This window comes from Coenobita brevimanus, chromosome 55, assembly GCF_032717465.1.
Source record: "Coenobita brevimanus isolate Jiangsu-jjx chromosome 55, ASM3271746v2, whole genome shotgun sequence".
NCBI classification, from domain to species: domain Eukaryota; kingdom Metazoa; phylum Arthropoda; class Malacostraca; order Decapoda; family Coenobitidae; genus Coenobita; species Coenobita brevimanus.
The window spans coordinates 18,379,963-18,405,568 of record NC_137008.1 but is presented as its reverse complement, the minus strand read 5'-3'; the positions used below and the strand labels follow the sequence as shown (position 1 = coordinate 18,405,568).

General features: G+C 39.5%; 1 pseudogene; it reads right to left on the bottom strand.

The window, feature by feature from the left end:
* Positions 1–16,634: 16,634 nt before the first annotated feature.
* On the bottom strand, positions 16,635–16,751 carry LOC145401510 (5S ribosomal RNA; annotated as a pseudogene).
* Between the last annotated feature and the right edge of the window lie 8,855 nt (positions 16,752–25,606).

Genomic DNA, 25,606 nt, shown 5'->3' with positions numbered 1-25,606 from the left:
AAAAAAAAAAAAAGGACCAAAAGAATTAGGAAAAGGAAGAAGAAAGATAATAGGAAATGTAGAAAAAAGAATGTGAGAACGAAACAAAAGGAAGCGTAAAATAAAGAAGGAAATGAAAAAATGGAGAGTCCATCTATCTATCTATAGCCCGACGCCCTAATCCCGCAAAGGGTGGCCGCAGACAAAACGCCTCCAAGTCACTCTGTCACCCACCATTTGACTACCCTCCCCCCAACTCACCCCCCCTCCCTCATATACCTCTGAACTCCATCCCTCCACCTCATCCTCGGTCTACTCCTTCCCCTCCCTCCCTTCACCTCACCTACATACACCCTCTTAGTCAGTCTTTCATTCTCCATTCTCTCCACATGTCCAAACCACCTCAGTGTATTTCTCCTAATCTTCTCAACAACATCCACATCTACCCCACAACGTTCCTTCACTTCTTCATTCATCAACCTGTACCTCCACGTCACTCCACATGCTCCTCTCAAGTAACTCATTTCCACTGCTCTCACTCTTGACTTGTTCCCCTCTTGCTAGGTCCACGCCTCGCTTCCATACGTCAGGGTAGGGATCACAATACCATCATGCAGTGACTTCTTAACTTCCATACTCACCTCCCTATTTCTCGTCACTGCTTTCAGTGTACCAACAACCTTCCTTCCCTGCTGTACCCTCTCACGTACTTCATCCCCCAAAGTTCTACCCTTACTCATCACACTACCCAAGTACTTGAATGCACTCACATTCTCCATATCCTCACCATCCAACCTCACTGTACATTCTGTGACGTCATTCCTCTCAAACACCATAACTTTACTTTCGTTTACATTAACTTTCAGCTTCCTCCTCCTACACACTGTCCCAAATTCATTCACCAAACCTTGCAACTCCCATTCATCTTCACTCAACAATACTGTATCATCAGCAAACAACAACACCGGAAGCTTCCAAATCTCACCCTCATTCATTAGGGCCAGCCCCACATTCACTGCCCTACCTTGCACCTCCTTTACAACCCCATCCATATATATATTAAACAGCCATGGAGACATAACACACCCCTGTTTCAGTCCCACATTGAGATCAAAGAACTCACTCAGCTCACCATCCACTCGCACTGTATGTAGCCCTAGCTCCCTCGTACATACTCTTCACAGCACTCAACAATTTCCCCTCCACTCCATATATTCTTAATACCTTCCACATACCTTGCCTATCTATTCTGTCATAAGCTTTCTCCAAGTCCATGAAGGCAGCATATACTTTCCTTCCCTTCTCTAGATACTTCTCCACTAAACATCTCAGAAAAAATCTCTGATCTACACACCCTTTTCCCTTCCTAAATCCCCCTTGTTCTTCTCCAACTAGCTTCTCTGTCATATGCCTGACCCTATCAATGAGTATTCTACCATATATTTTACCAGTCACACTAAGAAGGCAAATACCCCTATGGTTACCACATACTTCTCTTTCCCCTTTTCCTTTGTACAGAGGAACAATTATACCTGATTTCCAGTCCTCTGGAACCCTTCCCTCTTCCCAAGCCAATCTACACAACTTCCATATCCACTCCACAACAATCTAACCCCCATACCTAAGCATTTCACCACACACTCCATCAATTCCCGGGGCTTTTCCCAGCTTAATCTTCTTCATCGCTTCCACTACTTCCGCCCTACTGATCTCTTCCTCCCTCCTCTCATCTCTTCTTCTCCCAGCCATTCCCCAACCACTTATACTCACACTGCTCTCACTCTCTACATTCAACAAATCCTCAAAGTGCTCCTTCCATCTCCTTAATTTCTCTCTCTTCTCCACCAACAATCTATTATTCCTATCTTTCACTCCCCTGCTATTTTCCCTTTCACACTGCCTTACTTTCTTTACCTCCTTCCAAAACAATTTCTTACTCTCCCTCCATTTCACACTCAGATTCCTCCGAAACTCTTCATCCACTTTCTTCTTACTCTCCTTCACTAGTCTCTTAACCTTCCTTCTCCTGCTCACATATACCTCTCTCTCATCTTCTCCCCTACCTCTACTCACCAACCATTCACCATATGCCTTCTTCTTTTGTTCCACAGCTCTTTTCACCTCATCATTCCACCATGCTGTTCCTTGCACACCCTTGCATCTCCTCCTCACTCCACAAACCGCCTCACACGCTGCGCCTATCTCTTCCGTGAATATCTTACATACGTCTTCCACCCCTTCCATCTGCTCTAGCTCATACCTTCCCAATCTTTCTTCCACTATGCTCTTATACTCTGTCATTTTCTCACTATCTTGCAATATCTCCACTCTTCTCACAGGAGCTGCTTCCTCCTGTCTTTCCCTTCGTCTCCTCAACCACTTTCTTTGCAGCTCTACCTTGGCCATCACTAAGTGATGGTCTGAGACTCCATTCCCCCACCCTCTCCACACTCTTGCATCCAACACTTGTCTTCTCATTCGCTCATCCACACACACGTAGTCTATCATTGCCTTTCGTTCAACAAGAGAGATAATGAAAATAAGGTATTAATGGTGAAGGTGTTAAATCGGAACACCTGTACTAGAGTCCCAGGTCATTACACTTTTCTTGCCTGCTACCTCTCTTGTTCCTTGTGATGCTGTAATACAGTGTTGATTTTGATGTAATATGGTTGACTTTGGTGGTGGCAATGATGATGATGATGATGATGATGATGATGATGATGATGATGATGATGATGATTACTGCTGTGTTGTAGTGTTAGTATTAGTGAAGATAATTTAGGTGAATTTTGATGATGGTAATGATAACTGTATGAATTATGATGATAATGATGATGATGATGATCATGATGATGATGATGATCATGTTTACTGTGGTTGAAAAAGAAGTTGTGTTGTTGGCGGTGGTTGTAATGGCGGTAGTGATGGTGATAATAATAATAATATTGCCTACAGTAAGTAGTAATAACGTTACTTCATCTCACATCCTGCATTTCTTGTCGCTTCTGATTTATTATTATGGAAAAAGGAAACAGCAAGAAAAAGAGAAAAAAAAGATAGAAATGAGAAACAGACAAATAACAAAATGAAAGTAATAAAGTCAGAAGGCAAGTAAAAAAAAAATAGAAAGAATAGGAGACATAGAGGAGACAGTAATAAGAGAATGATTATAAAAACAGAAAGGTGAAAGAAATAAAAACAAAGGAAAAACAAGAATATGAAAAAAAGAATGAAAAGGAGATCGACGAGGGAAATCAAGACAAGAGACGAAGGAAACTAAATATAAAAAGTAAGGACAAGAGAAAGAAAAATAAAGGGAATGAAGAAGACTAGTAAAAAGCAACCCTGACTGAGCTGAGGTTCGGACTCCAGACACCTTTATTAGAATCACAGGACGTTCCTCCTACATCACACCTTCTTCCCTTGTTACTGTATTTTATTGCTACAACATAGTCATGAAAGAAAGCAGAAAGGAATAATGCAGTGTAGTGAGTAAGAAAACGAGAAAAAGAATGAAAGAAAGAACGCGAAGAGACTGAATGGAAAATGATAAGGGAAAAGGAGATAACGAAGGTCATGACAAGAGGAAGAAGGAGGAAACAGAGGTAAATCCAGAAAACTGGAAGAAAGAAGAACGGAAATAAAGCAACACTTGAAATAAAGGTGTGGAAAAGAAAGAAAGGAAAGAGAAGAAAAGGAAATGAACCATAAATGGTGCAGGTGTTAACTTGGTTCACCTGTACTGGAGTCCCAGGCCGCTCCAACTTACTTCATCTTGCCTCCTGCCTTCATTGTAGGTTATGATACGCTAAAGAAGGATGATAGAAAGAGGGAAAAAATTAGGAGAGGTATTCTAAAAGGAGAAGACAGAAGAGGCAATGAAAAAAAGAAAAGACAAATATACAAGGAAAAGTGGATGATAAAATACGAAAGGCAGGAAACAAAGGAAAGAGCACTGTAATGACAGAAAGCGAATAAGAAATGAGAGAGGAAAGAAAGTGAGATTGAGAAAAATAATTAGATTAATACAATGAAGAAGAAAAATGTGAGTAAAGAAGAGAATAGATAATTGGAGATTGAAATGGGAAATTATTTAAAAATGGCTTGAAGAGAAGATAATGAAGGCGACAGATTAACAAATTTGGAAGGAGATAGAGAGAAAGTAAAGAGTGAAAGAAAGAACAGAAAAAGTGAGAAAAGAAGGAAAATTAGTAGTTAAAAAAAAGAGTGAATCCATTAAAAAAAAAATAAAAAAGAAATAAAGAAGCCATGTCCTGATCGAGGGTAGAACTGGATAATCTTTTGTTAGAATCTCAGGCCGCTCCACCTTGTTTAACCTTGGCTCCTACTTGTTTTGTTGCTTTATTGCTGTAATATATTAGAGAGAGAGAGAGAGAGACATTAAGTATATAAAACAAGAGTCGGTACTGAGGCGGTAAATTTAACCTCTCCCACCTAATGTCTACCTGTATATAAATGTAGGTACAATAAGAGATATAGAAGTACACATATAAATACATAAAGAAATAATATTTACATCTGTCTATAGCCATACGCCATAATCCCGTAAAGGATGGTCGTTTGTATTTGAGTTTGTTGTTTTACAAGACAGGGCGCTAACCCTTCGCCAACCCACTATAATAAGTCGCGACGCACGACTCTAAGGTTGTCATTATCGTACCCTGTCATCCTACCATTCAAAAGTGCATCCGATTTCGTATCATATTATACACGAATCATATTATTATACACGAATCATATTATTATGCACGAATATATTATACACCAATATTATTATACACGAACATATTATATACGAATCACTTGCGTCTCATGTTATACACTAAATGGGACGCACTTTTGAATGATTAGTTGCGAGGGTACATTAATGACAACCTCAGAGTCGTGCGCCGTGACTATATTTGACACGTATGGAATACACATGGGTAGGTTTTATGGTTACCACCCAGCGATGTAAATGGTTTCCTGGCTTCCAGGAGAGTATTTGGCTTGTCTCTCAATATAAGCCACCGGAAAATAGAAGAGGCGTAAAAGAAAGTGACAGGAGAGATGGGAGAAATAGGAAGGGAAGAGGGCAGGTGAAGGAAGAAGTACGCCGTACTTCAAGTGAGTGGATGATGGCCGCTCCGACCTACCACCAATATAGAATTAAACTGATATATAATAATAGGTAGAATAGTGCTTCATTGATTGAACCCCGGCAGGCGAACGTCCAATTCGAAGTCGACTAATCTCAGTCTTCTTCGCCTCCTGCTTACTACTTCTCCATCCCGTCTCGTAGCCTTCTCTTATCATACTCTCTCCACATTATCCTTCCTTTAATATACTTGCTGCATCATACTTTGCTGTACATTCACTAATTAGGGTTCATATTATACTTTTCGTCATACTCTTTATTATACCTTCCCTTATAATACTCTATATTAATTTGGCATTCATTATTGTACTATCTGCATTATACTTTCTCTCTCTCTTACTATATTTCTGTCTCTGTGTTATATTCTCTTTATTTCACTTTCTTCACAGATCTAGTATCCTGTTCCAGCTGCCGCCAAACGATTGTATTCAGTTCAGAGTGAGTCATGGCAGCCTGAGAATCAACGTACATTTTGCTGAGTTGGCTTAGAGACCATACTAATGACACGGCTTTGGAAGAGAGAGAGAGAGAGAGAGAGAGAGAGAGAGAGGATGAATTTTAGGTGATGGCATGAACTCGGTACACCTGTAGTAGAGTCCCAGGCCGCTCCATCATGCTTCATCTCGCCTCCTACCTCTCCTGTAGCTTGTGATGCTGGAAGATAATGGATAAAAACGGGAAAGAATGAAGGAGGAAATGAAAGGAAATGAACGAGAGGAATGAGAAAAGAAAGAAAAAAAGATTGAAGAAATGAGTGAATAAATACATGGAAAAGAAAATTGTAAGCAAAGAAGAGGATAGGCCATAGGAGATGGAAAAGAGAAATTATAAGAAACTGGAATGTATAGAAGATAATAAAGGCAAAATGATCAAAAAATAAGAAAATGAAAAACAAGAAAGAAGAAAGAAAGAATGAAGAAGAAAAAGGGTGAAAAAAGAAAATTAAAAAGTAATGAAAAGGGGGAACGAAAAATAATAAAAACAAAAGACACCTATGTTGAGAGCACGGGTCGAACTGAAGAAACCTTTGCAAGAATCTCAGGCCGCTCCACCTTACTACGTCTTGGCTCCTACTTATTCTGTTGCTTTATTTCTGTTAAATAGTGAAGAAAGAAAGAAAGAGAGAGAGAGAGAGAGAGAGAGAGAGAGCGAGAGGGGGGGGAGAAAAGTAAAAACTAAAAGGATAAATAAAAAAGGAACATGAAAAACGGAAAGGAGAGAAATAGGGAAGGACTGAGAGAAAAGGAAGTAAGCGAAAAACGGAACCTGAGAAAGAAGAACATGCCTAAACGAGAGTTAACTACAGAGGAAGGAGATAAAGAGCAAGATAAAGAAGGAGCCTAAAGACTAAAGGGTAAAAGTGTTAAGTGGGTACAGGTGTAGTAGAATGGAAGGCCGCTCCACCTTGCTACATCACGCCTCCTACTCTTTGTAGTCCAGGAAAGTTAGGCCAAAATAGGGGTGAACCCATAACAAATTGCAATAGTAATGAAACCACTTTATTTAGACCGGAAATATGACAAGAATAACATATTAAAAATTTACTCGAATCAATATATGGGAACAGTCTAATTTGCAAAAGTCCAAGATGGCTGCCAAAAATTCTGAATTTTCGGATAAGTTCATTATCTTTTGTCTTATTTTATTATAAATCGTGATTTTAAGGTCAAATTAAATGTTTTCATGTCCAAAAAATCTGATAAATAATTTATGAGCTTTTTAGATCATTATTAACATGCAAAACATAATTTATATTCTCAATAACATTACTGAAACTCGTAACATAACAATGTATCACTTTTTCACTTAAGCAATCACATCACATTCATAAACTTATCAATATAATGCACATTAATACATCAAATTACACTATGTAGCATAATTCCTCACCCAATTCTCATCATGTTCATCAGTTCAATGATGCAATGCAAATTTCCTCGTCAAACAATAGAACATTAATTCATCACACACTGTTCACCATGTTCAGTAACTCATCAATATTATGTACATTAACTCATCAAACTAAGTTTACAATTTCCATCAATACCTCATCAAAATTCAATGTTCTACAATACATCAATACAGTGTTCAGCGTGTCATCTGTACAGCAAGTCATACAGTTTAATGTTCACTGATGTATGTCTTCGTCATCTTCTACCTCAGAAGTATTTGTACACAGACCTCGGCAATATCCACAGCCAGTAGAGCAGTCGAGCCCATTCTTACGACACGTACACTGCTTAGTACTACAGCCAGACTTGCCATTGCACCTGACTATTTCGAGCAATTCTGTTGGAGCTGGAAGTCTATCAGTGAGAATGGGTAAAAATTTGTTGCTTTGCCTGTACCATCCCAAGCTTTCAGGAGACATATCTGTTCTGCCCATCCATTCTTGAACTTGGAAGTACACACGTAAACTGTGGTACTTCGCTGCAGCTGATGAAGGTGGCAGGGCCTTCTGGTGAAATTGTTGTAATCGGAGGCAGTTCAACGAATCATCAGGATGGCCTTTATAGATTTGAACTAGCGCTTTTTCCCCAGCTGAAACTACATCAGCAGATGATACATCATGGGTAGAGAACAGCTTTGCCTGATCCAGGAAGATGCGATTTGTGCTGATCAATTTCAAAGCAATTTTCTTTCCAATGCCGTACAGAGAAGATGTCGTGTCGCAGCCCAACATGGCATGCACAAACAGAATGTTATCACATATCTCCGGAACTAGAACTGTTCGCAAAACGGATACATTCCAGCATCTTGGGACTCTCTTGGCACCTGAGCGAGGTTCTGTCCTGAAATATATGCCTGGTGTTGATGGCTTGGCGTGCCAGCACAACAACACTAGCACATCTGTATCATCAGCTACAACAACCGTGGGTGGGTCTTGTAGGATTCTTCTCAGCAGCAGTAACAGCATTTTGGACGATCAACAAATCAGCATCTGCCCTAGCGTGTTCCACATAGCAGTCTGAGCGATCAAGGTGATCAGCTAATAGATAGATGAACTTCTGTTTGTTGACTGCATTGGACAGAAAATCATCTCTTTTCCCCTGGAACAGCATGGTATCAGATACGTATACAGTAGTACTTGCGTGCATCTTTTGCCTGCGCTGATGAGCAACATCTTTAGTTGATGGACCCTCAGTATATCCATCAAAGACAACGATGGCTCTTCCATAATGTGCTGCAACATACCTTGTATAAGCTTGGCATATATCAGCATATGTAGAGCCCCGATTCCAGATGACTCTGTGGAGCAATGCACCACCATCCAGAACGTACTGGATTTCACCTGATGGAGCAGGTAAGTCTGGTGGCATTAGCTTCCACAGTGCATCAGCCAGCGAAGACTTTGTTGCAAGTCTTAGGGTTGTCCCATTCTCAAACAATGCTGGTGGATAGCTGCACAGCTCATATTCAAATACTTCAGCAAGACTGTCATTCCGAGTACCTGCCGTTACTAGTCGTTGGAAAAGGAGCTGGGGGTCAATGTTGATGACTTCTCCTTTCACTTTCACTGCACTGTTGATGCTAAGGGGAATCACCTCATCCTTCTTTCTGAATGAATGTTGTTCAACATTTTTTCCAGTCATCTTCTGAAGCACTGCAGAACCAACTTGTGATGCTTAATCCGCACTGACTGCTTCATCTGTTGTCACTCCAGTAACCAGATTGTACAGACCAAGATTGGCTGTAAATGGATTCCTTGAGGACAAATAGTCAACCAGTTTGTACGTATCAGCGAAATCCTTTGCCATTCTAGTTTCAGATGTGTCTTTATGTTGTTCACATGTTTCATAGCTGACTCCGGAAAATTCTTGCATTGCTAAGTTTATTTCAGATGTCACCCTGCTTGAGAGAAGCCATATGAGACGCTGGATCTCACCCATGCCTCTACCGTGAGTCAGTCCACCTGTTGTCTTCAGGGATCGCATAAGCACTTGCTCAATGATGAGATCCAATGACAGACCTCCCCAGAAACTATCCGAACTCCTGATCACATGGTATCCTTGCATAAAATGTTGATACACTTCAGGGTGTTTCTGTTCGAGTTGATCCATTTTCTGTAGATACAAATGGACTGATTTTGTGTAATGGTTGTGTCCAGAAGCGGCAAAGAATGGTAACATTTTCCTCATTACAGTAAGGTGCATCAACCAATTGCTTGTTCGTTCTGTCCGTATGAATGTTTGAAGAATGGTTATCATCTCTATGTATTGAAGCCAGAGCTTGGAGGTACGGGATGTGTTCAGATCATCTTTGGCAAGATCAAATTGGTTTCCAATCTGTTTCATTGTAGATGATGTTTCTACATCTTCCACAGTAATCTTGCCAGTCATGAGGTCATCACAGATGTTTCTGACATCTTTCAAAACATCTGGAAGAGCTCTTTCTCCTTCCTGTGGGCTCATGTCAGGATCACTAGCAGCTGTGCATGTTACATCAGTTTGTGCATTTGTATCTTGAGTTCCTTTCGGCAAATCTGTTCCAAACACCTTGGAAATGAGGAGTATGTGGAGGGCTGCAGAAACCAGAAAATGCCCTTCGACGGCTCTAGCAACGGCTTTGCCACTGAGGATGTGAGATACAGCATTACTGTCATAGACTACTTCCAATAGTTCAGCAAGTCCCGAGCCAGACATGATGTTCCCAATTGCCCCTAGATAACTCATCTGGGTGTGGAAGCCACCTAGGCGCAACACAATAGATCTGATGTTACTGTCTTCCGCACTACTTTCTTGCAGAACAAGAGCTTTGAACCACAATGGTTGGTCAAATGTGAGGACTGGTGGGATACCATGTTGAGCAGCATGTTTACTCACATACAGCATTGTGGAATATATGCAGGTTGTGTCATTGGGTTGTATGTCTAGCATGGACAAGAATATCATGGATGACTTCCCTGGGTAATTGCCTTTGTTGACCATCTGCATCATTCCAGACCAAGCAGGCCGTGGAGATTTGATGCTGAGTGATATATCCCACAGTAAGTCAACTCTTCGCAGATATACTGTGTCGTTCTCTACTAATGTGTCACACTGCAATGGACAAAATCCTATGATTGGTGACACAAAGTGCTGGATGTTGATTCGACCAGTAGAGGAAATATCTTCGTTGGTGACCTCAACTCGGCGAACAGATGTTGAACTGGGTATACCAGGTGTCACAGTGGCCATTATACCCATCCCATGAAAAGTGCTGTGTCCGTCAATGGTTCACAAATTGTGGTCAACATTGTCTGCAATGTACTGCACAAAGCGATCACTTGTGTCAGGAATCTTCACACCTTCACTGACTGCTGCACTACGTTCAAACTTGGCGATTTCTGTATAACTGCATGTGAAGCCAAGTTTGTGAAGGGTGTTGCTAAGGAATTTTGAGCCAAAATGATGAAGTTGAATGCCAAGCCCAAGCTGCAAAGGGGCCAGCAAACCACGAGGCCGAGTGGCCTGCACCATTGCCTGCCCAATTGAGGCCATTTTCAGTTTGCTGTCATTTCCAGTGAAAAGGTCATCAAGAAAAGCTTGGAGCGATTCAGGTAAAAAGTTGCGTGCTACTTCTATGGAATTCATTTCAGTGCATGTTGGATAAATATCAGATTGCTGTTTGATCATTTTAATGTAATTTTTCAAGAGTTTAGCAGCAGTTGAAAGTATTCCAGCCTTTTCTTGTGTGGTGTTCATTGCCCGAGGGTGTGAATGAAACTCTTGTAGGATACTTGTCGCATTTCGCCATGTTGTGACCACATTTGGCTTGCCGTTGATCATGGTAATGATAACTTTACCTCCAAAAATCTTCTGAATTTGCTCTTTCATGTGTGTGTGACTGTATGGTGGAACAATCTGAAAGCAACTCTGCCATTTTGTCGATGAGATCGCTCACAGTTGTCTGTTCATCATCATTGTTTTCCAGTTCGTCCATCACAGTCGTAAATGCTTCAGCCTGCAGAACATCAGCTGGTCTTCCTCGTTTCACACGCTTCACTGATGATTCATCATGTTGAAGAAATTTGTGAGGTATTTCTCGACCAGTGCGGAAGTTACTACTGCAGGATTTGTGGTACACAGCATCAGCAGCTTGTAAGTCATTGACACACTTTATTCTACCATGAACCAAGTTTCCCCACTCGTCGTTTCTTTTCAAGCACACTTCTTGGATACTATGTTGAAAATCAAATGTCCTGACGGGTATAAGTTTGTATTCTGCATCTCGGCCATGTCGAGGATCTCTATGTCCACAAAATAGGCAATGTGTTTGATACTCAAACGAACCAGTGGATGATCTTAAAGATGGATTTTCACTGGTAGAAGGATTTTCACCCTGCCGTTTACGGTTCGATTGCTCTATGTAGCGTGGATTGGTGAAAACCTGACGACACTTAGGGTGAACCTTCTGCCCAGGTACAGCACAAATGTCACTGCCTCTAGCATCGCTTGCTCTATTGATGCTTGCACAACCTTTGGCTGTGAGCTGAGAACTCTGTTCACCCGATGATATAGGTTTCTGACACACAGCACACGTGTTCTCATCCGCCATCATGGTTCATCCTGAAAAACACCAACATCATATTACTACATGGTATATTGACGGAGATATTGCAAAATTCAGATTTCGCAGCAGCCATTTTGAATTTATTCAAATTAGACTATGTTCCCATAATTTGATTTGAGTAAACTTTTGATATCTTATATCAACCTAATTTCTGATCATATTATAACTGGAATCATTAATATTGCAATCTGTTGTGGGTCTTTTCATAAATTGACTGGACTATTATGGTGATACTGTGTATGATGGTACTGATGAGGGTGATGCAGGTCAGTTCTGATGATAACCCAACGTCATCACGCCTCCTACATATTTTATAGCTTGTGAAACAATACAGGAGTACGTAGCAGCACACAGCAAGTACAGATAACAGGAGGCCTATTGGCCCATTACGAATTATCTGTTAAGGAAGCAACTGATTCTTAAGATATAACTAACTTGTATGAAAAAAGGAGAAGAGACGAAGGTCCTCCTCTCACCCTACACCCTCTGGATAACGGCAGGAAAAAGACAAAAATAACGATATGATATTGGTGAGAACAACCATATATTTTTCATACAGAAAAAATTAACAAATTTTATCGTGTGTACAATCTCTGATCCATAATTCTGAGAATTGGAACCTGTATAATCGCAGAATTTTCTCATATATAAGTACAGCAAAATTTTGTATTGGTATTAATTTTGAATGTGGTAGGAGACTTTAAGAATAATAGTCGGAGATAGTTTGACCACATGGAAAGGATGGAGAACGAAAAACTGACTAGAGGAATGTATGTGACTGACGCGGAAGGGGAGACTGGCAAGGAAAGACTAAGGATAAGATGAAAGGCAATAAGTAGAAGAATGTATGAGAGAGGGTGATGTGAGTTGGAGAAAGGGAACTGTAGGGGACAGGACGAAATGGAGGAGGAGGCGTACAAAAGGTACTGGCGCCAACAACCTCTGAATGTATTCTTGTTTATGCTTCTGTACGGAATCATGACAAGTGTGTTCTTCGCTGAACTAAGAATAATTTCATTCGTACTAAATGCTCTGAACTCTCTTGACCCAAATTCTTCCTGCTCCTTTTGACGCCTTCACAAAAATCTTACTAACAATTTTACTTCAACATCCTTCCTTCCTGCAGACTATTTTTCAAGTCGTTCGTAATAATAACTGTTGGATCTATTCGTCATTTACGTCTGTTAGCGGGGTGTGAAAAAATGGGATAATACTAAAAAAAAAAAAAAAAAAATGAAGTAAATATGGAAAGACGGAAAGGTAGTAAGAGGTAAAGAGAAATAGTGAACAAATGGGTAAGGAAAGAAGAGAGAGTAGAATGACCAGAAGAAAGGAAGAAAGAAAGGGCGAGAGGAAAAGGTGACAAAGAAGGTAAACCATAAAAGAGTGCGAGAAAGAAGAAATATGGAGAGAAAACAAGAAAAAAAAACGCGAGAAAGAATATGGGAAAATACCAAATGTAAAACAGGAAAAAAAAAAACGAGGAAAAAGAAACACACAGGAAAATGGAGTAAAAAAAAAGTAGCAGGAAAAATGGAATCTGTGAACTCAATACACCTGTAGTGGAGTGACAGCTGGGTTGGGCTTCCTTTTTCTCTCATCCTACCTCTCTTGCAGCTTGTGACGTAATATAATAGTGACTGGGTCATACTTATACAGGATCCTAACTCTCATGAAGCTTGTGATGAAATATTATGGTGGCTTTCGGTAGTACTTATAAAGGGTCCTAACTGTCTTCAGCCTGTGATGTTGTAATATAGTAGAGAAGAAAGAAAAGGCGAAAGAAAATGAAAGATAGAATAGAAAACAAAGGGAAGCTCAGTGGAAAAAGGAAAGAAAACGAGACGAAAAATAAATAGAAAAAAGGAACCGTCAAGATTACAGGTCGAACGCAAGACACTTTGGTTGGATTCTCAAGCCGCTCAACCCTACGTTTCCTTGACTCCTACTTCTCCAGTTTCCTTATTGCTGTTAAATAGCCAAAAAATGAGGAAGAAAGTATAATAAGAGTGAGTAAAACAGAGAAGGTAAGAAAAGAATGAAAAATGAAACAGAAGAGGAAAATATAATTACTAAAAAAAGATTGAGAAAGGAGAGACAGATATGTAAATAAGAAGGGACATATGAAGAAAGAAGGTAACCAAGGAAGAAAAGGAGGACGAAGAAAAAAAAGGGGAAATAAAGAAAAAGAGGCTGGATGACGCGGTGAAGCTTTGAACCTGATTGAGGTGCAATCGAGGCTCAGGCCGCTCCACCTTACTTCACCTCGCCTCCTGCCTCTCTTGTAGCTTGTGATAGTGCAATATAATGGCCAGTTCTAAGAAACTCATGCTAGTAGTGAAGGTGACAGTGATGATGATGGTGATGGTGATAATGATGAAGATGATGTGTAGGTGGTGATGATGCTGAAACTAATATAGATTAGCTTTGTATAAGATGTTAAATTTATGGATATTAGTGATGATGATGGTGATGGTGGTGGCGATGGTGGTGGTGGTAAATGTGGTGATGTACATTAGCTTAGCACTTATAATGATAACCTTACTTCATCCATCCCATCACTTACCCGTCATGTAGCTTGTGATGCTGTAATACAGTGGACAATGAAGGATGTAAGAATTAGAGAAAGTAACGCAGTAATGATGAAGGGAAATGAAAGAATGAAAGATGTATTAGGACATAGATGGAAATAAAAGGAAAAAGACTGAGTTTATGAGGAAAATATCAACGAAAGGACGATAGGACAAATTAACACAAACGAAACATTGAAAAAATATATATATATAAAATTTAAGTAAAAGAACAAAGTATTTGATTAATAATAATAATATTTTAATTTTTCTTGTCTACCTCTTTCTTCCTCGTAAGACGAGAGAATGGGATAAAAAAATATAAGGACTCCAGGGGAAAGAATGAAGATGAAAAAAGAATATAAAAAAGAATGAAAAAAGAGGCTGCACTCTGAAGTTGGATCGAAATCTAGACACCTATTTTAGAGTCCCAGGCCGCTCCACCTTAATTCACCTTGGCCTCTGGTTCCCTTGTTGTTTTATTGCTGTATAATAGCGAAGGTAAAGGAGATGGAAGGAATCGAAAAAAAAAAAAAAAAAAGCAGGAGCAATGGAGGGAGAAAGAAACAGAAGGAATGACAAGGTGAAAGAAATGTGAAAAAAGAAAAGAAATTGTCTATCTATCTATCTATTTTTTGCCAGACGACTTAATCCCGTAAGGGGTGGCCACAAACAAATCGCCTCCATGTCGCTCTGTCCACCGCCATTTCACTGCCCTGCTCCCAGCTCACACCTCCCTCTCTCATATACCTCTCCACCCCATCCCTCCATCTCATCCTCGGCCTGCCCCTCTCTGTCCCTCCCTCCACCTCACTCACATACACTCTTCTCATCAGTCTCTCACTCTCCATCCTCTCCACATGGCCAACTACCTTAATGTGTTCCTCCTAACGCTTTCTATCACATCCACATCCACACCACATTGCTCCTTCACTTCCTCATTTGTCAGCCTGTCTCTCCATGTGACTCCACATGCTTCTCTCAGATAACTGATTTCCACTGTTCTCACTCTTGACTTCTGTCCCTCCAACAACGTCCAAGCTTCACTTCCATACGTTGGAGTTGGTATCACAATACTGTCGTGTAGTAGCTTTTTCACTTCCATGCTCACTTCCCTGTTTCTTATCACTGCTTTCAAGGAGCCAGCAACCTTTCTTCCCTGCTGCACCCTTTCAAGCACTTCACCCTCTAAACTTCCAGATGAGAGTCCTCGTAAAAGTGAACAATTATGAAACATTTCCGTTATCTCCTCCTCTAATAACGATACAATTATATTTCTTTTTTGCAGTCTACTGCTGACGATTCGGTGCCACTGAGAGAAATCGTATCAGTCAATGAGTTATTAAACATTTTGCCTGCTTACCTCCCCTTCTCAAATTACAGGCTAAGATACGAGTAAATGTGTGTGTGTGTGTGTGTGTGGATGAGTATTTTGGTGAGTCTGTCGTCCTGTCTTCGCCACCCTCCGTTACATGAGGAACAGCCCAGGTATATAAATAGCTGGACAGACCTCTGTTTATATCGGCAATATGGGGAAAGTTGTGTATATCATTTACCTCAGTTATTTACATCCATCACAACACTGCCGCTGCGTGCATCCTCTACCACGGTTAGAGGGTGAGTGACGTGACTCGTAGTTTCACTGGGGTCCCTTTACTGCCCGATTTTTTTTTTTATGTGTCCGACGCTGGGCATAGGCTTCACAGCCTGCTCCCAAGGCCCAGTAGTCCTCCTACATACCATACACCTCTACATGCCACCACTTCGGCGCTAACACCCACCGTTCATATTGATTACATGCTAGGGCTGTCTCATACAGGACTGGTGTACTGGTATTAGCGAGGGTATTTTTACGAATTGTCGGGGGGTCTTCTGGTAGATCAGTAAAGTCTGATTTTATGATATTCAAAACCTTAAACTGTTTTCCCAACCCCATCGGGGATTTGAACCTGGGTTCGGTAGGACTGCGGCCCACCTCTCTACCGATTAAGCCACCGCCTCCCCCTCGAGAAACCAAGCGCTAAGTGTTGTTCATCTGCTTTTTATTATATTTTGACTATACTCAAACTTCACCATAATATTTTCAGTACGATAGCCTCCTTTTATGCTGTTCTTGTTTCCCTCATGTGATTTTTACCTGAGGAAAGACTTACTGACATTGAAAATGTTGTTGTGACTTTCATTTACTCCCGTACTAATTAAATGGATGTGTTTCCCAGCTGAATACAATCGTCTTGCAGGAGTAAGAATATTCATCATTCATTCATTGCCAGACGCCATGTATCCCAGACAGGGTGGCCAAGGGCTTAGAGTTAATTGTTTTACAGGGAGGGGCACTAATACTCCACCAACCCCACTTGACGTAGGGATGCCAACAGCATCTGGTGTTCCCAGGCGGTCACCCATCCAAGTTCTAACCAGACCCAACGTTGCTTAACTTCGCTGATCGAACGGGAAGCGGTGTACTCAACGTGGTAAGTCATGCAACTCTAGGGACTGAAAGGAAATATTTTTGAATAATGTTTTAATTATCGTATCCCTTTATGTCTGCTGGTCACACATCAAAGCCTCCACTACGATCACGTCATATTTGTAGTAATCCTGCCATCAGTGCTGTAGGCCCTGGAGAATGAAAAAGAAAATGCAGCTATGGTTCATCAGACATTGGATTAATTCTTTATTTTCCTTGTTTAACACTCGAAGACTTACCACACCCTTACTAAGATTGGCCAACCGGTCCATTACGATGATGATGATCATGATCATGTTGATGATTACCATCGTAAAACTGGTATGTACTTCATTCCTTAAAAATCGCCACACAAACACTTGTACTGTATTTCATATTTGATTTTATTCCATAGTTTATTATATTGTTATCATATGGTAAAGAAAGAAGATATAGAGAAAGGAGGAAGTAAAAGAGGCGAAAAAGAAAGATATGTGACAAAAATGATGTGCAGAACGATAGGAGAAATTAGAAAAGAAATGACAAAAAGAAAAGGAAGGGGACAAAAATAAAATATAGACCAACTGAGACAGAGAGAGAGGTAGATAGCAAAACGAAGAATGAAACAAAACTTCAAATAAAGGAAGGAGGAGAGAAAGATAAAATAAAATAAAACAAATTAAAAGGGTTTTAAATAGTAAAATTGAAAAAAAGGGAATTAATGAAGTAAATGCCGAAGAATTGACGATAGAAGGCAGAAAGCAAAAAGGAAAATGGGGTGAAAGGAACACAAAGAGAAGAAAGGGATAGAAAAAAGAATATAAGTAAAGGAACCGTACTAGTCGACAGTGTCGAACTCGGGACACCTTAATCAGAGTCCAAGGCCGCTCCACCTTACTTCACCTCGGCTTCCACGTCTCTTGTTGTATTGCGGTATAGTGAAGATAGGAAGCAAAGAGAGAGAAAGACAAGGGGAATAAAGAGGAAAGGAGAAAGTAATTGAGCAAAAAAGCGGGAAAGAATGGAAAGGAAATTGGAAGTAGGAATAGGAACTGAAATGACATGAAAAAGGAAGAAAGAGAAAGAAAATGGGAAATGTAGAAAGAAGGAACAAAAGGAGAATGGAATGAAAGGAAGAGTGAAGAAAAGGAGAAAGAAAGAACGAAAGGGAGGGAGTAAAAAACAAGGTATAAATGTTAAAGATATTAAATCAGTACACCTGTAGTAGAGTCCCAGGCCGCTACACTTTATCTCGCATCCTACCTCTCTTGTGTACCTTGTAATGCTGTAATGTAGCTATGATTTTGTTGCAATATAGGTGACTTTGGTGGTGGTAATGAAGATGATGATGATTACGGTGGTGTGGTGGTGTTAGTACTAGTGAAGATGATTTAGGTGAATTTTCACGATGCTGATGATAATTGTTTAAGCGATGATGATGATGATGATGATGATGATGATGATGGCGATGATGTTAATGACGATGATGATATTTACTGTGGTGGAAAAAGGAGTTGTGCTGTTGTTGGCGGATTTGGTGGTGATGATAATGATGATATACAGTAAGTCATAACTGACGGTAATAACATTACTTCATCTCACTTCCTGCATTTTTTGTTGCTTCTGATGCATTATTATGGAGAAAGGATGTAGGATGGAAAAGAAAGAAGTGAAAAGGGATAGAAATGAGGAACTTCGAAATAACAGAAAAAGAAATTAGTAGATTCAGAAAGCAAATTTGAACAATTAATGTAAATGAGAAAGACCTGGAGACATACAGCAGACAGTAATAAAGAATGATTATAAAAAACAGAAAGTAACTTAAATAAAAATATGAAAGGCAAGAGTGAGATGAAAAAGAAAGAAAGGGAGATCGACGAAGACAATTAAAACAAGAGTCGAAAGAGACTAAACGGAAAAACTAACGGCAAGAGAATGAAAAACAAAGGAACTGAGGAAGAAGAGCAAAAATGACCCCTGACTGAGCTGAGGTTCTGACTCCCGACGTCTTTATTAAAATCCCAGGACGTTCTCCCTACATCACTTCTACTCCTCCTGTTGTTTCATTGCTGTAATACAGTGAAGAAGGACGGTAGAAATAAATAAAACAATGGAGTGAGTCAGAAACCCAGAAAAAGGCATGAAAGAAAAAAAGAGACAGTGGATGTAATTGGTACAGGAAAGGGGAAAAAAACGAAAGGACATGACAGGAGGAAGCAAAGAGAAACATAGAAGTAAGCTGAGGAAACGGAAGCTAAAAAGACGGAAATAAAGCAACACTTGATATAAAGGAGAGGGAAAAAAAGAAAAGTAAGGGAAAAAAAGAAAATGAATTAAGATGTTAACTCAGTTCACCTGTACTAGAGTCCCATGCCGCTCCACCTTACTTCATTTAGTCTCCTATCTCCACTGTAGGTAATGACACGGTAATGGGGAACAATAGAAAGAGGTAAAAAATTAGTAAAACTATTCAAAAAATAAGACAGAATGAAAAAAGAAAAAAGAGAAAAGAAAATTCAAATATTTAAGAAAAGTGGATGATGAAATACGAAAGGCAGGAAAAAAAGAACATGAACACAGCAATGACAGAAAGCAAATGAGAGATGAGAGAAGAAAGTGAGATTCAGAAAAATTATTAGATGAATACAATAAGAAAAATGTGAATAAAGACGAGAAAATATAACATAAGATGGAGATGAGAAATTATAAGACACTAGGATGAAGAGAAGATAATAAAGGCGAAAGGTTTAAGAAATTAGGATGGGGACAGAGAGAAAGGAAAGAATGAAAAAATGAAAAGAAAAAGGGAGAATAGTAAGAAAAAAAAAAGAGTGGGTGGATAAGAAATAAAAATAAAAAGAAATGTTCATGTCTACATGGGTCGAGCTGGAGAAACTTTTGTTAGAATCTCAGGCCGCTCCACCTTACTTCACCTTGGCTCCTATTTGCCTTGTTGCTTTATTGCTGTAATATAGTGGAGAGAGAGAGAGAGAGAGAGAGAGAGAGAGAGAGAGAGAGAGAGAATCTCAGCTGATGGCATGAATTCGGTACACCTGTAGTAGAGTTCCAGGCCGCTCCATTATACGTCATCTCGCCTCCTACCTCTCCTGTAGCTTGTGATGCTGGAAGATAATAGTCATGTACAGGAAAGAATGAAGAAGGAAGGGAAAGGAAATGAATGACATGAATGAGAACAGAAAGAAAATGAGACTGAAAGAAAAATGAGTGAATACAAAGAAGAAAAATGTGACCAAAGAACAGGATAGACCATAGGAGATGGAAAAGAGAAATTATAAGAAACCGGGATGTAGAGAAGATTTAGAAATAAGAGAGGAGAAAAACAAGAAAGAAGAAAGAAAGAAGAACAGAAAAAGCGTAAAGAAGGAAAATTAAAAAGTAATCAAAAGGCGAAATGAAAAAATAATAAAAATAAAAAGAAGCCTATCAGTGGAATAAGGGTCGAACTTGGAGAAACCTTTGTTGGAATCTCAGGCCGCTCCACCTTACTTCAGCTTGGCTCCTACTTGTCCTGTTGTTTTATTGCTGTTATGTAGGGAAGAAAAGAAGAGAGAGAGAGAGAGAGAGAGAGAGAGACAGAGACAGAGACAGACAGACAGACAGAGTGAGAAAGAGGTGAAAGTAAAGAGAAAAAACTGATAGCAATTAAAGTAAAGAACGTGAAAAACAGAAAGGAGAGAAAAAGAAAAGGATTGAGAGAAAAGGAAGTAAGCTAAAAACCGAAAATGAGAGAGAAGGACATGACTAAACCAAAGTTAACTACAGAGGAAGGAGATAAAGAATAAGGTAAAGAAGGAGCCTAAAGACTAAAAGGTTAAGGTGTTAAGTGGGTACAGGTGTAGTAGAGTGGCAGGCCGCTCCACCTTGCTACATCACGCCTCCTACTCTTTATGGTGATGCTGAGTATGATGGTACTGATGAGGGTGATGCAGGTCAGTTCTGATGATAACCCAACTTCATCACGCCTCCTGCATCTTTTATAGCTTGTGAGACAACACAGGAGTACGTAGCAGCACACAGCAAGTGCAGATAACAGGAGGCCTATTGGCCCACAACGAGGTTATATGTTAAGGAAGCAACTGATTCTTAAGATATAACCAACTTTTATGAGAAAAGGAGAAGAGACGAAGGCTCTCCTCTCACCCTACATCCTCCGGATAGTGGCAGGAAAATGACAAAAATAACGATATGATTATTGGTGAGAACAACGATATGTTTTTCATAAACAAAAAAATAATATCATACTTTATCGTGTCTACAATCTCTGATCTCTAATTTTGAAAATAGGATCCTATGAAATCGCAGAATTTTCTCATATATAAGTACATCAAAGTTTTGTATTGTACTAATGTTAATGTGTTTGGAGACTTTTAGAAAAATAGCCGGAAATAGTTTGACCACGTGGAGAAGATGGAGAATGAAAAGTTGACTATAGAAGAGTGTATGTGACTGAAGTGGAAGGGGAGACTGGCAGGGGAAGACTAAGGATAAGATGAAAGGATGGAGTAGAAGAATGTATGAGAGAAGGCTATGTGAGTTGGAGAAATGGCAGCCAAACGGTAGGGGACAGGGCGAAATGGAAGAGGAGGCCTACAGAAGATACTGGCGCCAACCCACCCCTGAATCACGTCTCTTTTATGCTTTTGAACAGAATCATGCCAAGTCTGTTCTTTGCTATACTAAGAATAATTTCATTCGTACTAAATGCTCTGAGCTCTCTTGACCGAAATTCTTCCTGCACCTTCTGACGCCTTCACAAATTTCTTCCTAACAATTTTGCTTCAACATCCTTCCTTCCTGCAGACTGTTTTTCAAGTCGTTGGTAATATAAACTCTTAGATCTATTCGTTTTTTACGCCCGTTAGTGGGATGTGAAAAAAATGGGATTACACAAAAAAGAAATAAAAGGGGAAAACGGAAGTAAATATGGAAAGACTCGATAGGAGTATGATGTAAAAGAAAAGTTGCAAACAAACGGGTAAGGAAAGAAGAGAGAGCAGAATGACCAGAAGAAAGAAAGAAAAGGCGAGAGGAAAAGGTGACGAAGAGAGGTGGAATGTAAGGCATAAAAATGGACATAAGAAAGAAAAAAAAATATGGAAAAGAAACAAGAAAGAAGAAGAGATAAATAATATAGGAAAATATGAAATGTAAAGAAAAAAAAAAAAAGGCGAAAAAAGAAACATACCGGAAACTGAGTTTAAAAAATAGGAGGAAAATTGGAAGGTGTGAACTCAATACACCTGTATAGGAGTGACAGCTGGGTTGGGCTTCCTTCTTCTCGCGTCCTACTGCTCTTGCAACTTGTGATGTACTATGATAGTGGCTTTGGGTTGTACTTATAAAGGATCCTGTCTTGCAGCTTCTGACGTTATTATTAAGTAGAGAAGAACGAAAAGTGGCAAAATGAAAGATAGAATAGGAAACTAATATAATGTTAATGGAAAAAGGAAAGAAAAACTACGAAGGAAAAACGAGACAAAAGTATATATTAAAAGGAACCTCCATGATTTCAGGTCGAACACAAAACACTTCTGTAGAATTCTCAGGCCACTCCACCTTACTTCACCTTGACTGCTGCATCTCCTGTTGCCTTATTGCTATTAAAGAGCTAAGAATGGGGAATTAAGTACATTAGGAGTGAGTAATACAGAGAAAGTAAGGAAAGAGTGAAAACTAAAGCAGAATAGGAAAATATAATACTGAAGAGAGATAGAGAAAGGAGAGACAGATATGTAAATAACACGAGCGGAATAAAGAAAAAGATAACCAAGAAGAAAGGAAGAAGGAAAACGAAAACGAAAAAAAAAAGTGGAAATAAAGAAAAGGAGGTTCGATGTCGAGGTGAAGGTTTGAAACCGATTCAGGTGTAGTCTAGTCTCAGGTCGCTCCACCTTACTTCACCTCGCCTCCTACCTCTCTTGTAGCTTGTGATGATGCAATATAATGCCCAGATCTAAGAAGCTGATGAGGATAATGGAGATGATGGCGAAGATGATGATAACAGTGATGATGATGGTGTTGGTGGTGAAGACAGATTAAATCTGATACGATGTTAATTGTATGGATATTAATGATAATGATAATGATGAGGAGAACAATGTTGTGGTGGTTGTGTTGTGGTGGTGGCAGTGATGATGATGTTGGTGGTGTACAACAGCTTAGTAATGATGATGATAACCTTACTTCATCTCCTTTCTTACTAGTGCGTTAGCCTGCGATGCTGTAATATAGTGTACAATGAAGGAAGGGGGAAAGAGAGAAAGTAACGCAGTTGAGATGAAAGGAGATGAGAAAGAATGGAGCAGTACGAATAAGACAGAAATGAAAGGAAGAGGAAAGTCAGAGGCAATATGGTAAATATCAACTAAATGTATATAGAAAGGAGAAAATAAAGCAAACAAGAAATGAGAGAAAAAAATAGAGAAAAGAATAGAGAAAAAGTAATTGATGCATTATTACGAAACCATATTATTTTTGTTTTCTGTCTCTTATTACTATAACGAAAGAAAGGGACAAAAAATACAAGGAGTATAAGCAAAAAACAAAAGAAAAAGGAAAAGCCTATGAACAAGAACACAAAAGGAACCGTCACTCTCATGGGTCGAACTCGAGACACCTATATTTGAGTCTCAGGCCGCTCGACCTTACTTCACCTTGGCTCCTACTTCACTTGTTGCGCTATTGCTGTAATAGAATGAACAAGAAGGTTAAGAAAGTAACAGAAAAGAACAGGAAACAATGAAAGTGGGGAAAAAACACAAGGAATGAAGTGGGCAAGGAAATGGGAAAAAGGAAAAGAAAGAGCATTAAATTAGGAAAGGTATAAAGAGATGGAAAACTTGATAGAAGGAAAAATAGGAAAACAACAGTGAAACAGAGGTGAACTACATAAGTAATTAAAAAAATAAAGGAAAAACAGAAGATTAATAAGATATAAATAGTAAAGGTGGATAAGGATCATGATGATGAGCAGGATTATGAGGAGAAAGTGAGATGATATTCGTCATGGTGAGGATGATGGTGACGTAGGTCAGTGTTTCCTACAGTAACCTTACTTCATTTGATACCCGGCCTCTTATAGCCCGTGCTTCTGTAATATAATGGAGGAAAAAAGAAGGAAGAAAGAGGAAGAGAAATGGAAATAATGAGAAGTATAGTAATATGGCCAGAAAGCAAAAGAAAAAAATAGTTAATCATTGAAGCAATTGCCAGAGAATCGAAGATAATTAGGATGAAGGAAAAAGGACGAGAGAATGAAAACAATACACACACACACACACACACAAACACACACACACACACACACACACACACACACACCACTAAAAATATTATATTAGCTCTCTCAAAGCTGTAATATGTAATGAGACAGTTATATAGACAGATGGAAAGATGGATGGATAGATGGATGAAGAGAGAAAAGAAGTGAGTTCGCGAAGACAAAACTGGAACTCGGTACACCTGTAGTTGAGTCTCAGGCCGCTCCACCTTACTTCTTTTCGCCTCCTACCTTTCTGGTGGCTTCTGCTGCTAATGTAGCTAATGATGCTGGTATTAATTGTGGTGGTGATAATGATGATGGTGATGTTAGTAGTGGTGAAAGTGATGTTGACTATGATCTAGGTTACTGTTGATTATTATAATTGTTTTGAATGATGGTGGTTGTTATGGTAATGATGAGGATGGTGGTGTTTATGGGAATGATGATAATGATGATGATGATGTATAGTAGGTTAGTAGTGTTGATAATAAGCGTATTTCATCTAACCTCATGCTTATCTTGTAGCTAGTTATGTAATGATGAAAGAAAGAATGAGAAACACATAATTAAATATAACAGGAAAAAGAAAATCACTGAAGAAGGAATGATAAGGAATAATGGAAGAAGTAGAATAAAGAAAATAAAGTAACACACAGTCATAGATGCAAAAGAGAAAGTAAAAACGAAAAGGGATAGAAAAATAGAAATGAGATAAGAACAGAAATTAAGCAAAGAGAGGGAAAGAATGAAAGAAAAGGAGGGTGCGGAAGAAAGGGATAAAAGCAAAGCCAAGAAATATACCCAGAAAGTAAAAGACAAGAAAATGAGAGAGAGAGAGAGAGAGAGAGAGAGAGAGAGAGAGAGAGAGAAGCTGCCTTGAAGGCTGGGTCGTACTTGAGTCACTTTTTTTAAAATCTCAGCCGCTTCACCTTACTTCACCGTGGCTCCTGTTTCTCTGTTTACTGTATTGCTATCATAATGGTAAAGAAAGAAGAAAGAAAGAAAAGAAAAGAAAGAAAAGGAGATAAGAAAAGAAAGAAGAAAAGAAAGAGAGAGAGATGAGAAAAGAACGAAAAATGACAAAAAAGAAGACTAGAACGACAGGAGAAAGTACAACAGAGAGAACAAAGAAAAAACTATTGGGCAGGTGAGGATATAGAAGTAGAGAAGAACAAGGATAAAACATCATCATCATCATCATCATCATCATCTGGACCTCCTTTCCCACCCAAGGGCAGGATGAGGAGTAGCAATATCCAGACAGCCCAAACTTGCCTCATCCAAAGGGCCACGCTTCCATTCACTCATCATGCAAACGCCCGGAATCCTGGCTCTATCGGATACGCCAAAAACATTCACCATGTTCTGTAGCTTAACATAAACGTATCCCATAAAGTCAATCCGAATGCTACCACGTTAAAAAGGGGTGCCAAATCCCTGATCATGCACTTCTCTTCCCAACATTCATCCAGCCAGCTTGATCTCCTGTCAGTTCCCTAGCCTCACCGACATCCAAACCTCTCTTCCTCACACACTCATCCACCATATCTCTCCACCTTATGAAATAAATGAAGAAAAAGAGAAAGGTAGATGAAAATAAAGAAAATTAGGCA